Source organism: Nuphar pumila, chromosome 7, assembly GCF_984573655.1.
Source record: "Nuphar pumila chromosome 7, dmNupPumi1.hap1.1, whole genome shotgun sequence".
NCBI classification, from domain to species: domain Eukaryota; kingdom Viridiplantae; phylum Streptophyta; class Magnoliopsida; order Nymphaeales; family Nymphaeaceae; genus Nuphar; species Nuphar pumila.
Window position 1 is genome coordinate 3,659,552 of NC_143255.1, and position 16,363 is coordinate 3,675,914.

A 16,363-nucleotide genomic window follows, 5' to 3' on the forward strand; every position below is an offset into this window, starting at 1 on the left:
CAAAAGAGAATTTGCCAACCAAGTTTTGGAATGTTGTGCTGTTATTTAACTCCATTCACAGGGATGGTGAGAAGAAGCTGATGACAACACAAAATCTATGAGTTATTCAGCCTCGGAGTCCAGGTTTATGGGACACAGAGGATAGTCAAACTCAATAATATTATGGATATGTGAAATATGAACCACTCAAAACGTCGCTAATTCATAGAAATTTTTTGGTTTCCATTAATTTTCACATAGTACCAGCCCACAATTCAATGACGAAATAACCCCAAACAAAAGATCATAAAAACAAATGATGAAATATCAGCCTCAGTCAGGATCCAACATATCACAGGACTACAGTGGCAACTCCAAGTAGGTTCTCCTTGATATCAAGGGCTTGGAACCACTGCAGCTCAAAATATGGACTGATTCATCATCGGCCACTTAAAAAGAAAGTTGCTAAAGACTCAAATATCATAAGGAAATAACCTCATATAAATAGGAGAAAACACAGAATTCTTTCAACAAGATACAACAGCTATAAGCTTCCCAAGATATTTAAAGTTTCTACCAAAATCTCTGTGGCCAACACCATGAAATGTCACAGTTCAATGTATTTGATTCCTTTCAAATATCATAACAACTAAACACTGCGTTGGCATGTATTGTCATAAAAAGTATCACTACAACTTAAAAAAAAATACTTGCAGAACCTAGAGCAATTACAAGATAGTCATTTGCGATAACAAATGACTGAATCAAAGGAATAGAACACAAAAATCCAAATACTGAAACAACTTAAGAAAGAAACCTATAGGCAAGCACTGAATATATCTAAGAAACGGCTTCAGTATGGATCCAAAGGTGACCATAGGGATCAGTGGCTACTCCAAGTAGGTTCTCCTTGTAATCAAGGACTTGGAACCACTGGGCCTCAAAATAGGATCAATCATCATCAACCCCCAACCAAAGTCAACCAACACAGGTTACACAACCCAAAGTAAGCCAGGTCATTCTGGTACACATTTTAAAAAGATAGTGAACAAATAAATCAGAAATGATACGAAGTATCGCTTTCTCCTATTGAAGAGTAACAGGGACGAATACACACATTACTACTAGAAATTGAGCCAACCAATAACATGCAAATGACGAGGCAAACAAGGATGTTCTCAATTCCTAGAAAGGGGCGGGACGCTCGAGCATAATGAAATCCCATATCCACTATAAAGAAATGGAGATTACATTCAAGCAGCACAACCTGCACTAAAACAGCAAAGGAAAAAAGGAATGTTTAGTCATCAGAAAGGAGCGAAAGATGAAGTGTAATCACAACCTTCAAGGAGGTTATCATTTGAACTATGCAACTTGTTCATCACATGACTAAACAAAACCATAACCACAAGTTTCAAAAAAAACTAAAAAATTTGATAAATCTAAACAAAGAAACAAAATAGAAAAAAATCTAAAATCAAGTTTTTACAAGCTATCTCAAACAAAAGAAATGAAGATCGGGGTTTCAACCAAGTTTTCAACAACTTTCAAACATTTCCGACACATCATCAGACATCAAATCACAAATACAGACATACACAAAATATGCACACATTGTGCATGCATCACATAGGACTCAGAATATGGGTGGTGATATATCAGAATGGTCATCAAGGCGTGATTGCCATTATGATGAACGAGACCTTTCTGACTTTCCTCATTGTCCAATCGCAAACAAAGAGAGAGAGAGAGAGAGAGAGAGAATATTCAGAAACGCATTCATGGTCGCATACATAGCCATTAACCAAACAAACATCAACCAAAACGAACAAATCAATCATTACTATATTTTCTACCACTAGAAAACTCAATTTCAGGACCATTTCCTTGATTTTTCGCGTTCTAGAACCAAATAACCAAAATCTTGAAATAATTTCATTCACATTTTGCACACCTTCTCATGGCATCTCACTACAGCACAATAGATTCAACTGTACAAGGATGATCTACATATGGAGAGAGCCCAAGGAAGAATGGAAAGGAGAAATACGAGGAAGAGGAAGATAATAAGGAAAACAATGCCGTTAAATTTGGTCAAAAAGCGATCATTTCACAAATGAATCGAATGAGATATTTACATAATTTAAAATCAATGCATAAAGCCCAAGAAAAGAAATAGAACTGAAGAAAAAACATTATAGCAATGAGATGATCGCTATTTGTTATGCTCGAAGTATTGAAAAAAAATATCGATATTTACAATATTTATAATTGCCACAATAATAAAAAACAACACAAACATGGAAGCAGATGTTAATTGTTATGATTTTGTAAAAACAAATAAAATACAGAAATGACATTGTGAGGGGTTTTGAGCTTTTTAGAAGGTTTTAGTTCCGATGATTTGAACATGAAAAAACAACAATAATAAAGATCGTGAAGAATGCAGTCACCGGATCGCGCTTTAGATTGCGACCGAAGGAAAAAAATAAATCAAAACAATTTCAAGGTATTGAAAATAACAAGACCAGCTGTTTCCCGACATTTGTAGGGTTACAGACAGATACGGTCAGTTTAAGAAGGAATCGGTCAAATTTCAGATCGATCCCTAGTATTCAAGCAAGAACCAGACGATTTCAAGAGAGAACTCGTCAAACCTCTAAAATCGGCGAATTTTACCGTCGATTCTAAGCAATTTTCGTCGATCAAACCAAATAATCGAAAAAGAAGAACGAGACAAAGAAAATAAGAGGGAAAGGGGAAGAGAAGAGAAAGAGAGATAGGGAACGAACAACAATAACGCAGGATCGGCGTAAAGCTTCGAGCGTCGAAGCATCACTTTCTCTTACTTCATAAAACAGAGAAAATCTCTTGAAAATACCAAAGATAGAACCCTGATTTAGAGTTAGGGTTTCCTGGAGAAGGATTCACACGAAACCACCGCAAGCAAACCCTAACCCTAAGGCCTAAAAACCATCAAACGGCGAGAGAGGCATATTTTATTTATAGAGAAAGGGGTCCTTTGAACCCTTAACCTTGGACCATCAGATACGGGTCCGGTATAGCTCGGCTACACGTTGATCCGTTCAGAGCGGGTCGGGTTCTCTTTCAGATCAAGATCTGAGACACCGGACATGCCTTGTAATAGGGTTCCGATCCGGATCAGACATGAACCTTGGTGAAACCCATCATTGTTATATCTTAAAATATATCGCTCTTGGCACCATACTTGTGTGTGCGAGAGTAAGAGCACGGGCATCAACAGGTCGGGTTTGATTTGAACCCAAGTGGGACCAAACACATTTGATTTAAGTTGCCCGTATCCGGTTCTAATTTGGACTTACCATAAGAGAAATCATACCCAAAAGCCTACAAAAATTACATTAATCAGACCCTACCCACACCCAATAAAATAACAAAAATAACCATACTATATGAAAAAATAACACATTTTTGGAAATGCTTCAAAAATTTTGAAATCGGGCCGGTGTCCAAAATCTCAAATAGTCAACTTAAAACATTTTTACCTTTTACATGTGTGAAACTCAAGAAGTGGGCACGATATATTGTTCCGCTCTTCAAGTATAGAAGACTCCCACTTAAAAGGTGGTTCACAATCATATATATTGTAAAGCACACAGTAAGCTTGACACGTGGATATAGAGGGAGCCACATCGAATGCCAAAAATTTTGGTTTATGACATTTTTGATAAAAAATACATCCTTCATAAATCCAAAAATATGTGCTTAAATAATATACAAACACTTTTAATGTTTGCTAAACAACCACAAATAATTTCAAAGTGACTCATCTCTTAGAATGTGTAGAAAATGTTAAAGGGCTTGGGGCACAATCTTGTCTCTCAGCCCGAAAGCACCTAAGAAGAGAGAAGGTGACTTAGTGGTAAAGAAAAGTGGCAATGACTCACTCTAATGTTGTTGATAACCTCAATGCTTGAATAATTGAAGTTGAAGATGCAGCCACCTTTAATGGCAGTGGCAAGATAAAGATAAATATTATGGATATTAGAAGGGAAGGATCATGTACAAGGGTGAAGAAGCGTGGTTAATGTAGACCTTCCTCAATAAGTTGACGTGAGTGAGGGTATTGTGGTTGGATCAGATGCTCAAGGCAATGTGCAAGCTAGGCTAGAGAATGCATTAGACAATTATAAAGGGGATCATCTTTAGGAGTTTGAGGATGATGTCCTAAAAGAAAAAGGGCAAGATTGAGGAAGAGGTCGTAGAGAAAAACAAATTTTGATGCTCGTATACACGTATTTTGTTTATTTTTTATTTTGTATATACATGTTTGTAAGATATTTACAATCATTGTTGATTTTATGTTCAATTTTTTATTAAATTGCCATATGTATGTGAGAGAAACATATTGTTAAGATAACTAGTTTGATTGTTACAATTCAAAGTATAAAATGATATATATATGCACAAACTATTATTTTTTCATTGAATCAATAATAATGTTTATTAACATTTTTTTACATTTAAAAAATTCAAAAACAATTTGATTTTTGTTCATAAGCATTATGTTAAGTTATAAAAAAATTGGCTCAAATTAAGTGGTAGTTATAATTTTATATTAAACCTTTTATGTTAATTGGCTATTTAAATCATTTGAATGTTAAAAGTAAAAGTGTCTAGTGTATCTAATTGAATTCAATATTCATTTCAAGTAGTTGAATGTTGCTAAGATTACCACTATCCATGGATGCAATTGACTAGTTAAATGTTGTTAAGGTTACTACAAATCAATTCAACCAGTTTGAATATTGTAATTGATTGATTAGTTTGTCATGTATGTGTAAAATATATTTTTAGGATAACTAAATTGTTGTAACGTTATATTTGTATTTGTGCATAATTAAATGCTTAATGACACATTTCATCAAAATTAATTATAATTGCAGAAACTGCAGCTAAAAGATCCAACATCCTGCATGCACTGGTTTTACTAGTTCCATGCACACCAATGGTTCATAACACTAAAGAAAGATGCTAAATACTTATTGGATCAAATGCACTTCTAAAAATTATTGGAGATCACACTATGAAACATTAGTCACAATCACTTAGAGGTCATTGTGTAATTATGAAATATGGCAACCAACATTTTTCAATTCTGAGACATTTAGATGATCATCACATTGAAGGATATAGCATGAATCACTAGATTTAAGAGTTATGGAGAGCCAGAGAGTGGACATCGATGGAAAGATTTCAAGTACCTATGTGATCTTTATTTGAAAGCAAAGGTTAAAGCATTTAAAGGATAAAGGCTTCAATTATCATGGTTGAGGAACTCCTATGACCTCATAAAGGAGAATTAAGGAAAAACTACCGGGTGTTGGATAGAAGGTTGGTAGTAAGGTGGAGAAGAAGTTGACATCACATAAATTTATAGTTTTATCTGCTCAATTTAAATTGATAGCGTTTACATAATTCGCATGTTTACAATTATATAATTTACTTGTATACAACATTTACATAATGCATCTATTTACAATTTCACCTATTTACAATTACACAATTCAAATTGACAATATTTACATGTTTCACATATCGAATAAAGTTAAACATAAAAAATTTGCAGAACCTAGTTAACTATTTAAAGAACATCATTCACTTACAAAACATAATTTACACATTACAAAATATTTAAAGGACATCCAAAATTAAAACTCATAATTTGCATACTTATGTTGTTGCTAAATCCCCCATCCTCATGCAATTTTAGACACAAAGTGTGTTGAGAGCAAGGGGATGTTTCAAAATATGGATGTAGCAAGTAAACATAACCCATCCATTGTGTCATTTTTACCCAATAATTTGTGTTTCACCCCCTTGTTACGGTTAGAAGGGGAACAACAAAACATTTAAAAAAATATTGGGGGAGGGATCCCCATGCTCTCTCTCACTCTCTACCAAGTGGCGAGGGGTGAGGCCGGCGACAATAAGGCAACACCAAGGGTCACCGACAGCGAGGGGGTGAGGCCGCCAACAAAGCATCTTCCCCTTCTTCGTTCTTCTCCCTTTTCTTTCCTTTCTTATTCGTTCTTCGTTCCATTCTTTGTCTTTTCCTCCTTTCTTCTTCTTTTTTGTTCTTCGTTTTTTCACCTTTTATTCTTTCCTCTCTTATTTGTTCTTTGTTCCTCTCTCTCTCACCTTTCTTAATAATATCTTCTTCTTCTTCTTTTCTGTTTTTTCTTCTTCGTCGTCTTAGCAGTTTGAATCAAAATTCTTAAATTTTGGGTTTTTTTAGTTAATTTGATTAGGACTTTTTTCTTTGATTTGGTCTTTAAATCTAAAATTTTAAATTATAGTTCTAAGAGTTAATTTAATTAGGGTTTTCTCTAATTTGATTAGATTTTTTATTTAGGGCTTTAAATCAATTTTTTTAATTAGAGCTTTTTATAGTTAATTTGATTAAGGTATTCTTCTTTGATTTTATTTGATTAAAGCTTTGAATCAAATTTTTTAAATTAGGTCTTTTATAGTTAAATTAATTAGAGTTTTTTTCTTGAATTTCTATGATAAGTGTTTCAATCAAATTTTTTCAATTAAGGTTTATTATTGTTCAATTGATTAGTGCTTTTCTTGTATTTGATTAGGAATGAGGATTTTTTCCTTAATTAGAATTAAGGCTTTTTATTTAATTTTATGTTTATTTTTCTTGTAATTTAAGGTTTTTTGTTTATTTATGATTTTTTTTTTTTGTATTTTGAGGTTTTTTTATTTAATAGGGTATGATCATTTGATCTTTATAGTTAATTTGATTTTTGCGTTTGATATTTTTATGATAAACTTTCATAATTAGATGTAATATGACATTGATTAAATCATTTATATATATATATATAAATTCTTATTTTTTCTTAAATTACTCAAATTTAGAATATTGTTTAGTTTTTACATCCAACATGAGATCCATATTCGAGGCTAAAATCCATAACATGTTTGTTAAAACACACATATAGTTGAGCAGATCACATCGTACGATCCAAAACGAAGTTATCCAACCCATTATTCATGCGTGTTCAAGTTGCCCGCACACAACTTAAAACAAATGTTAAGCATAAAGAGCATAACTTCTTGTACCATCGAAATAAACATCGGTCCTTGCACAATTATTACAGAGCAGACATAACATGAGTTATGTTTGTTATGTTCGTCTCTTCTATGCAATCTTGGATGAGTTATCAAATAAGCCCTAAGGTTTGACAATCCATACAATTTTACTTTAACTATTAAATTAAAATCCTCATAATTGTCCACAACTCAGTTATCATGACCTCACAATTTGACATGTCACTAACCAATGTCTCCTTAATCTTAGTCTTTTCATTGGCCTTCGTATCACATGTGTTCTGCTCTGGTTCATTTTCATTTTTTTCCTCTCTCAACCTTCTTTTTGGCACCCTCCGAAGCTTCTTTATTTATATGTTGATATAATTTAATCATACACCTTTTGTACTTTGTGACATCTATATAGAAAAAAAATTATTGGCAAACAATTAACTATAGCAAACATCCCAAATGAGTGAATTGAATATGACATATAAACATGTACATGTGTGAAGTTGAATTCTTAGATTATGCCCAAGTAATACATGCATAGTAGGATAAATATACTAAGTCAAGAACATATACATATACAAATTTAGTTAACAGACATATACAAAGTAATTACCCATTTTGTTATTAAGCAATAGCCTTCATGGTCTCAGTTGTCCAATCATCGTAACTATCATAGCCAAACCACGCAAAAAAAAAAAACAAACTTACAAAAAAATGTGTTAACAAACATATGTTAAAAAATAGTATATTATTGAATAAGTAATGTTATCATACTATTTGTATGATGTCACCATCTACACAATCTTTGAACCTCATGAAATTGTACAACTTATTCTCCTTTATGTTCATTTTTCAAAAAACCTAATGGTGGTTTTTTTCTAAAGAATATAAATTGAGTTTAATGTGGTTGTGCATGTACAAATTTAAGTTTTGTAAGTATGCAAAGTTATGCAATAAATACTTTGTCAGCTTCAAATAATTGATATGGCAACTTGCAACTCTCTAAGCACCCATTTGCCCTATCTCATTGCCCTAGAATTATGACCATTTGTTGTGAATGTAAATGGTTTACCAGTTATTTTTAATAATTGGTAGAAAAAAATAAAAAACTCGCTTTTATGACTCACTAAAAAATACAGGGTAAGGTAAAGGGTCCTTGATAATTTCATTATTCTTTATATGTCCTCATTGTAGTCTGCTTGGGGTCTTTATATATGTCTTGTTAAATGTTATATAGTAAAAATATATGTTACATTCATGTTAGATTCAAATGATTCCACTTACAAACATAATGAAAGAACAACTATGCAAACAAACAAACTTAATGCATAAATCACTTGCCAACAGAGTTTCTTCACTAAATTCATATTCTTTTGGATCTTTAATTTGTGTTGTGAAGCACAACTTTTCCTTCCTCATTAACTTGTTATCATCACCAATTAAAATTGTATATAAACACATACATGTATAATGAGACAAATATACACACTTAACTTGGGATATTAATTACACATCGAGGTCACAATTGGTTTCTTGCTTGATGGTGGGAATTGAGGTTTGGTTTCTCTTCTGCCACATTTTTATTTGCATTTACACATAAAAGACATACCTATATATACATACACACACACACACACACACACACACATATATATATAACATAAGATGCTGGAATAATTCATGAAACAATACTATATAAATACAAAGAAACAGTTCATTAAATGACTCTTATCAAATCCCATATTTTGCAAAGCATATGTACTCTAACATATTGTTATTCATAATTTTTCCTATTGTGGCCAACCTTACCACATACATTACACTTATACAATAAAATATCCTTGTATTTTGTTTTTCGTCTCTTTACCTTAGGTCGCACTGCTTTAAAAACTACTTTTGGTAGATAGTTAGTTATAAGAGTTGATGAAGTGATCTGAGTTATTATTTTGTATTAGAAAGAATTGATATTTATTATATATAGCTAGATAAAATTCAACTGCGAAGAACTTGTCACAATAATCCTTCAACAATTTGCCTTCAAACAAAATGAATGTGATTACATGTTCACAAAGAATCTTGTTAACATATCACTATTCACAATATCACAAATGCTTATGAAGATCAACATTATAACTGTGAGATCGATCGTGGACTTTGTACCGATATTGGTTGCAATGCACTACTTGAACACAAAGTTGTGCATTTTCTTTTCAGTTTCTTTAGCTTTTCTTTTACCATCGACAACACAATGTTAGACATAAGTTGTCAGTTGTTCTTTCTTTTATCAAAAAATTCATCAGCATAAGATGAAGACTTTTAATAAGAGGAATTAAAAGTTGATCATATATGGCAAAAATCTATGAATTGAAGTTTTGTGTTATATTAGATGTTAATCGCCCATATATTTTTGCCAAAAAAATGATTGCTAGTCTAAGCTTCTGGTTTCACATGAGTGGCAACATAACTGTATGCAACTTCATCTTGCTCTTAAATTTTTTGAAAAAAAAAATAATTACACCATCATCTCATGTCTCCTTGAGTTGAACTCTACCAAACTGCATTAGTGGTGAACCTAATTTCTTAGAAAAGTTTGTCAAATGCTTCATGCAATATCCAATACGACACGTAGGTCATGTGTCAAGAACAACATACTTTAAACTTTCTTGTATATATAAGATAAGTGTAAGTTCAAGACTCTTTTTATATTCGTCGAAGCATATGAGTTCTTCTTTTCGATGCTTCAAAAACCATGCCCATGAATTCTTTGACTTATTATCAATAACTGCAAATGTTACCAGAAACATCTCACTTCAAAGAACAATATTATTGGCTAACAACAACATACTAGTGTATTTTTTTCTTAATAACATGTCATCTACCATAAGAATTAGAAGGCATTCTTTCAAAAACTCATTGATACTTGGAAAGAAGGATAAGAATATGTACTGAAATGAATCTCGTGGATAAGTCTGAATGTACCCAAGTGATTATTGATTAACCATTATCAAATTATCTAAATAAGCGAAAAGAATTTAAAAAAACTCTTTGAATGAACCATATAACCCTTTCTTTGTTTTTTCTCATCCACATCATGCTTGTTTGTAAGTAACCTTTACACCTACATCACGGCTAATGTCATTCATGATTTCTCTTCGAGTTATCATGAATGCATTTGCGAATAACACTTGAAAGACACTTTTTTCACTATAAGGTTGCCCATTGATCTACCATATGCATGCTCGCTTTGATATTTCTTCACTTGAAAGAACCTTGTTTTGTTCTCCTTTGTGCAATGGATCTTTCAAGGGTAATCAACTATAGTTTGTGTGTTCTTCCTCATGTATACAATAAAGACTATGTTGTTGCAACTCTTTATGAGTTTTGCTTTATAATCATTCTTGATTACATGATCTTCAAAAAACTCACAATAAAATTGAAAATCATTAAACCTATTGCCGAAAGCAATTTCTCGATCGTTTGAATCTGTTGTTAGTCACTGAAATTGTTCACAGTCATTAAGTTATTTGTTATGCAACTCATCAAATAAATGAGATTTCTTATAATTCAATGGTTTTTAATTGCTCTTAAGTGTAGTATAATCCATTAAACAGGAATATATTCAACAACGTTTCATTAGTGAAATGACATAAAACAGATATACTGATCAACAAATATTCATATAACTTATACAACATGCTAACAGTTCAACCTTTTAAATGTCATTTGTGTATTATTTTCACCAACTATTATGTGTCGCATATCATCATTGCCTTTCTCCTCTCCCATCGACATGGTAATCATCACCATCAATATCATCTAATTCTTCACTGCCAACGTTTGCAACCACTAATTAATTGATTGATTGCATAAATAAAATCAAAATTCATTATATCTATCGCTTCATTTATTTCAAGCATAAATTACAAGTCCAACAACCTATACCTAGTTTTACCATCTGTCTAAAACGGCTAGATATCATTCAAATGACCATGATAAAAATTACTAGCATTGGTTTCTCCACATGATTTCATATTTCTCTGTAGTGATCATTTGATCATGTATAACATAAATTAATTGTTCTTTATTGCTTGCACGTCGAACATCCATATCTCTGATTGGTTTGATACGTGCCTGAGATCAATGTTTGGGACATCAATATAGTTCATTGTTTAGGACAGTTGGATGATTGCCAAAAGATTGAGCTCGAAAAATGGTGCATGAGATAAATGTGCATTCTCCACAGGATTCTCGTCATTTGATTCATAAACTGCTAATTGTTTAACTTCGCTAATAACTTTTTTAACTTTGTGAGCAACTAAGTAAATGTCAACATTAAATAACTTCAATTATACATCATCATCGTCCAACAAAGCTAAACATATATTATCTATTTACATTTAAAGAACAATTATTCTAGAGGATCATTGACTCTTTTGCATATCCGATTTTATGGGACATCAAAGCCACAAATTTCTTATAGCTACTATTTTTGAAGACTACTATAGTTTTTCAAGTAAGGAAATGAGTATTAAAATAGTATGTTTTAACCCTTTCGGAGGCCATCATTCACTGCCTGTAACAACAATAAAAATATATCATTTATCTAATAAAAAATAACATAAGAAAAAAGATCATTCATACACACTGTATACATTCAATTAACATAATTATCAATAACAACCACACTAAAAACCAACACCCCATATTCAATGCACAATCAGTCCTAAACACATTACACGAACAAAAAGACAATGAATATTAACTAAAGATAAGTAAACACATAAATCATCTACAATACAAACAACTATATATCTGCAAAAATTACCCTAAACACAGTAAATCCTAAAGGATAAATACAGTGACAAATATTAAAAAAAACAAAAAAAACATGCTAAAACATCAACAAGGACCAAACACAAATACACATGTGGCTATTAAATAATCACATATATAAAAAAAATAAAAAAAGTAAAAAAAGTTTGGAGTGAAATAAAGTAATATGTTTATATAGATATTGTTTATAGGAAAATCACCTTTCAACCTAACCGGAAAAAACAATGAGCAGGATGATACTGCAACCTTGGCAGAATGCAACCTAGCTTCACAACATGGGTAGATAAAAAATATCAAGGGTTCTATAGAAAAAAATTTGTTTTTTTTTTCGGACACAAACGAAAATAAAAAATAAAAACAAGTTTATATATGATTCAACAAGCATGAGAAGTTATGCAGGTTCATATGCCAAATATTTGTGTAGATAGCCACATATTTGTGGATCTCCAAGTTATTGAAAGAAGGTTTAAATGGTTTCTCATAAATTTAGTATTATATATGCGACTTTAGTCTAGTATTTTTAAAATTATGAGATTCAATTTAACATGAGGTTAACAAATATTTTCATGCAAACTTTGTGAGGCATATGCAGATTAGGTAGGATATTTGTAAGGTTACGAGGTTCAATTAAAAAGGAGGTTTGCATATTTTTTAATGTGAATTTCATATTATATATGAAAACTTAGTCAGGTATTTAGGAACTTTCGAGGTATGGGTTTACAATATTCGTGCTAATATGATTAAGCGAACTTCATGATATTTGACAAAAAAATGTGTGGACCACCTTTTAAGTGAGAGTTTGTGATACCCAACAATAGCGATGTATCAAGCAAACTTTGCCAGTTTCATACATGCGAAGGAAATCACTTTGTAGAGAAGAAAAGAAAGAAGAAAGAGGTTGCAACAATGATTCTCCACACCTCTCATTAGGCTTTTGGGTTACTATGAAATATTATGTATTTTACGTAGAAAAAAAACCAAATTAATATACAAAAGGTAATACAGCAAAGAGGGGTAATATGGTCATGCTGATTATAATACATTATAATAAGTTTGGGATGTTAGATAGGCTTTAGATCTGGATCAAGATCTAATAGATCACATCTCAATACCTTTCCTCAAGTTGTGCATGGTAAAAACCATAAACTACTTGCTCTTTAAGTACCAAAATTGTCCCTCAATCATTTTGTGAACAAATCTGCAACTTGATCTTGCGTCCCAACAAATTGAGTAGAAATCTCCTCATTTTAAATTTTGCTTCTAATAAAGTCATGATTTATCTCTGTATGTTTTGTTATTCCATGTTGAATAGGATTAAGAGATATCTTGACTGCACTTTGATTATCACAACAAGATAGAACTTGACATTCAATATTTGATTAAGCCACTGCCTTTTATTTTTTACTGCTTCATGAAACCAAGTTATTTCCAATAAAAACATAATAATCATAGACAAACCTTTTTTCATCTAGATCCCCTACCCAATCATCATGTGAAAAGGCCATAGTTGTTAAAACATCTTTATCTCTAGCATTTCTCTAATAACGAAGCTCATTGCCAAGATTGGCTTTCATATATCTAAGAATTTTTTTGGCAACTTTAACATGATTCACACAAGGACAATGCGTAAATTGAGAAACTAGATTGACTGTATAAACAATGTCAGGATGAGTAAAAGGGAGATATTGAAGAATACCATAATACTCCTATGTCTTGTAGCCTCGTAAAAAATATATCCTTCATCACGTCCAAGTTTTTGCTACAAGACACTTGAAGTAAATATCAGTATGCAATCTTTTATTCCAGCCCGATTGAGTAGATCAATGTTATACTTATGATGTGTCAATACTAATAAGTCTTTTCTGGTATCAACTTCAACACCCAAAAAATATTTGAGATCTTCCAAGTCTTTTATTTTGAATCTTCTACTTAGCACAACCTTAATGACATCAATATGTTCTTTGGATTTTCCTTCAACTATGATATCATCAACATAAATGAACAATGTTGCAATCCATTTATCACCTTTATAGATGCGTAAGGAATTATCTAAATGAGATCTGTGAAAACCATGTTGCTAAATTTCATAAGAAAAACACTTAAACCATGACTGAGAAAGTTGTTTTAGCTTGTATATAGCTTTGTTCAATCTAAACAAATAGCTAATTGGATTTTTCTCATTATACCCATGTGATTGCTCTATATACACCTCCTCTTTAAGGTCTCCATGCAAGAATAATTTTTTAACATCAAGTTGACCTAAATGTCAACCATGATCTACTACTAGAGAATGAACTATTCTGATGGTTCTCATCTTCACTACTAGATTGAATGTATCTTCATAGTCTAGCCCATGTTCCAGAATGAACCCTTTTGCAATCAGCCTTGCCATGTATCTCTCCATGTTGCCTTCCGGTTTATATTTTATTTTAAAAATTCTTTTTGATCCAACTACATTCTTTCCAACAGGTCTTTTACAATGTTTCACATCCTACATTCATATAAAGCTTATATTTCTTCATTCATAGCCTTAATCCATTTGTTAGATTTGGAAGCCTAATTGTATGATTAAGGCTCTTTATATTGAGATTCAACAACTAAAAAAATTTGGTGATCCATGCAAAAATTTTCATAACTTATCTATCTATCAATAGCATGTCGCACCCTTTCAGACCGTCAGTTTATTTGTTTTTTGTCCAATGTGATCATTTACAGATTCAATATTACATTGTTCTTCATTGCTTTCAGGCACATTTTCGGATTCAACATTTTGAATCTTGCAATTGTATGTAATTTCCTTGAATTTTTCTTCAATGTCATCTGAAGGATCCACTTGTTGTCCCTCAACATTTTGTTGGTTTGATCCCACATGTGCACCCTCTAATTTGTCATTGTTTGTATCCTTTGTTGTTACTACCTCAACAAGGGAACATGCCATCATCTAACAAAGGTTGATATAGTTGTTTTTATTGCAACTGAACACTTTATGCATTGTTGCCTTTTGAAACAATACCATATTCATAAAAAATAACATTTTTTAAAATATGAATGTATTTATTTTCAGCGTTATGGCACCTATACCCCTTATAGTCATTTGCATATCCAACAAATTTGTAAACATGGGCTTTTTGTCAAACTTGCTTCATAAAGAGGCATCAATGTGCACATAACACATGCAACCATATGCCTTTAGATAATTATAATCAGGGTGTTGGCCAAACAATTCATGATGCAACAATTTATATTGCAACAGCTTCATAAACAATATATTTATGATATGCGTTGTTGTATGAAATGCCTCTGTCCAAAGAAATAAGCGAACAAATCTCACATTCATCATGGCTAGTGCACTTTCAGCAATGTGACTGAGTTTTCTCTCAACAAGTATATTTTTTGAGGTGTTTGGTGACAAGATGCCTTTCTATTAACTTCATTCTTTTGAAAATATTGAATAAAGTCATTTGAAGAGTACTCACCCTCACAATGATAGTGGAAATTGAGGATGGGTAAAGAAAACTGATTTTGAACCATAGCATGAATGTTCTTAGAAGTTACAAAAATTCCATGCTTATGTTTCATAAAGAATATCTCTGTATATCAAGATTGGTTATCAATAAAAGTGATATAATATTGGCTCTCAGAAAAAAAAAAAACTCTTTCATTATTTGAAATAAAGGGAAGTACATGACTCTTAGACATTTGATAACTAAGACAGATTTTATTTAACTCGTGATTCAAACTAGATGTTGGAATCAAATAACTAGAGAAAAAACTCTCAATAAAGGCCTTATTATAATGGGACAGGCGACTATGCCAGACATTTGACTTATTTGACTTTAATTCATCGACCAACAAGGTGACTTTTAAACATCTTGGACTGGAACATGGACCAACAGATTCTTTTTGAAGAGATATATACTCTCCCATCTTTCCCCTTCAGTGAACATCCTTTTCATGTGAAGATCATTAACATTAAAAAAAGAAGTAATAACAATACAAGAATTAGTATCATCAATAAGTTTAGAAACTGAAACAAGATTATTTCTTATATTTGCGATAAGAAAACATTTGACATACAAATATTTGAATTTGACATGGGAATCAAAGCATTTTTAGTCGTATGGTATGATGACAAGTGCTATCCCAGGTGATGACTCTATCTTTATGAAAATAAGGAGATAAGTTTTTAAGTTTACTTTTATTCCTAGTAATATGATTTGCTGCCGCAGAATCAACATATCAAACTCTCTGATCATTCTGCTTTAGATTCACTCTTGCTAAGGCGACCAACAAAAGTTGTTTATCCACCAATTTCGTCTCTGATTTTACAAGTTTATTTGGTGAACTTATATTCTATGAACTCTGCTTTCCAACATACCTGGGATCATCCTTATACTAGACGTTTGTTTTAACATGTTCGGGTTTCTTGCAAATGTAGCATGTAGATATTCTCTCG

The 16,363-nt window shown here is 31.9% G+C and overlaps 1 long non-coding RNA gene and 4 other non-coding genes across 5 annotated transcripts; all 5 read right to left on the reverse strand.

Moving 5' to 3' along the window:
- Window positions 1-28: 28 nt before the first annotated feature.
- Window positions 29-131, reverse strand: LOC149830881 (small nucleolar RNA snoR97). Its single transcript, XR_016433524.1, has one exon. It is a non-coding gene; the product is annotated as a small nucleolar RNA snoR97 (small nucleolar RNA).
- A 178-nt stretch (window positions 132-309) lies between these two features.
- Window positions 310-426, reverse strand: LOC149830882 (small nucleolar RNA Z278). Its single transcript, XR_016433469.1, has one exon. It is a non-coding gene; the product is annotated as a small nucleolar RNA Z278 (small nucleolar RNA).
- Window positions 427-586: 160 nt separating this feature from the next.
- Window positions 587-2,962, reverse strand: LOC149830883 (uncharacterized). Its single transcript, XR_016432970.1, has 2 exons — window positions 2,772-2,962; window positions 587-1,251 (listed from the first exon to the last, which is right to left on the reverse strand). It is a non-coding gene; the product is annotated as an uncharacterized LOC149830883 (long non-coding RNA).
- Window positions 1,279-1,373, reverse strand: LOC149830884 (small nucleolar RNA snR60/Z15/Z230/Z193/J17). Its single transcript, XR_016433484.1, has one exon. It is a non-coding gene; the product is annotated as a small nucleolar RNA snR60/Z15/Z230/Z193/J17 (small nucleolar RNA).
- On the reverse strand, window positions 1,612-1,705 carry LOC149830885 (small nucleolar RNA Z43). The gene has a single exon (XR_016433477.1). It is a non-coding gene; the product is annotated as a small nucleolar RNA Z43 (small nucleolar RNA).
- Window positions 2,963-16,363: the final 13,401 nt, after the last annotated feature.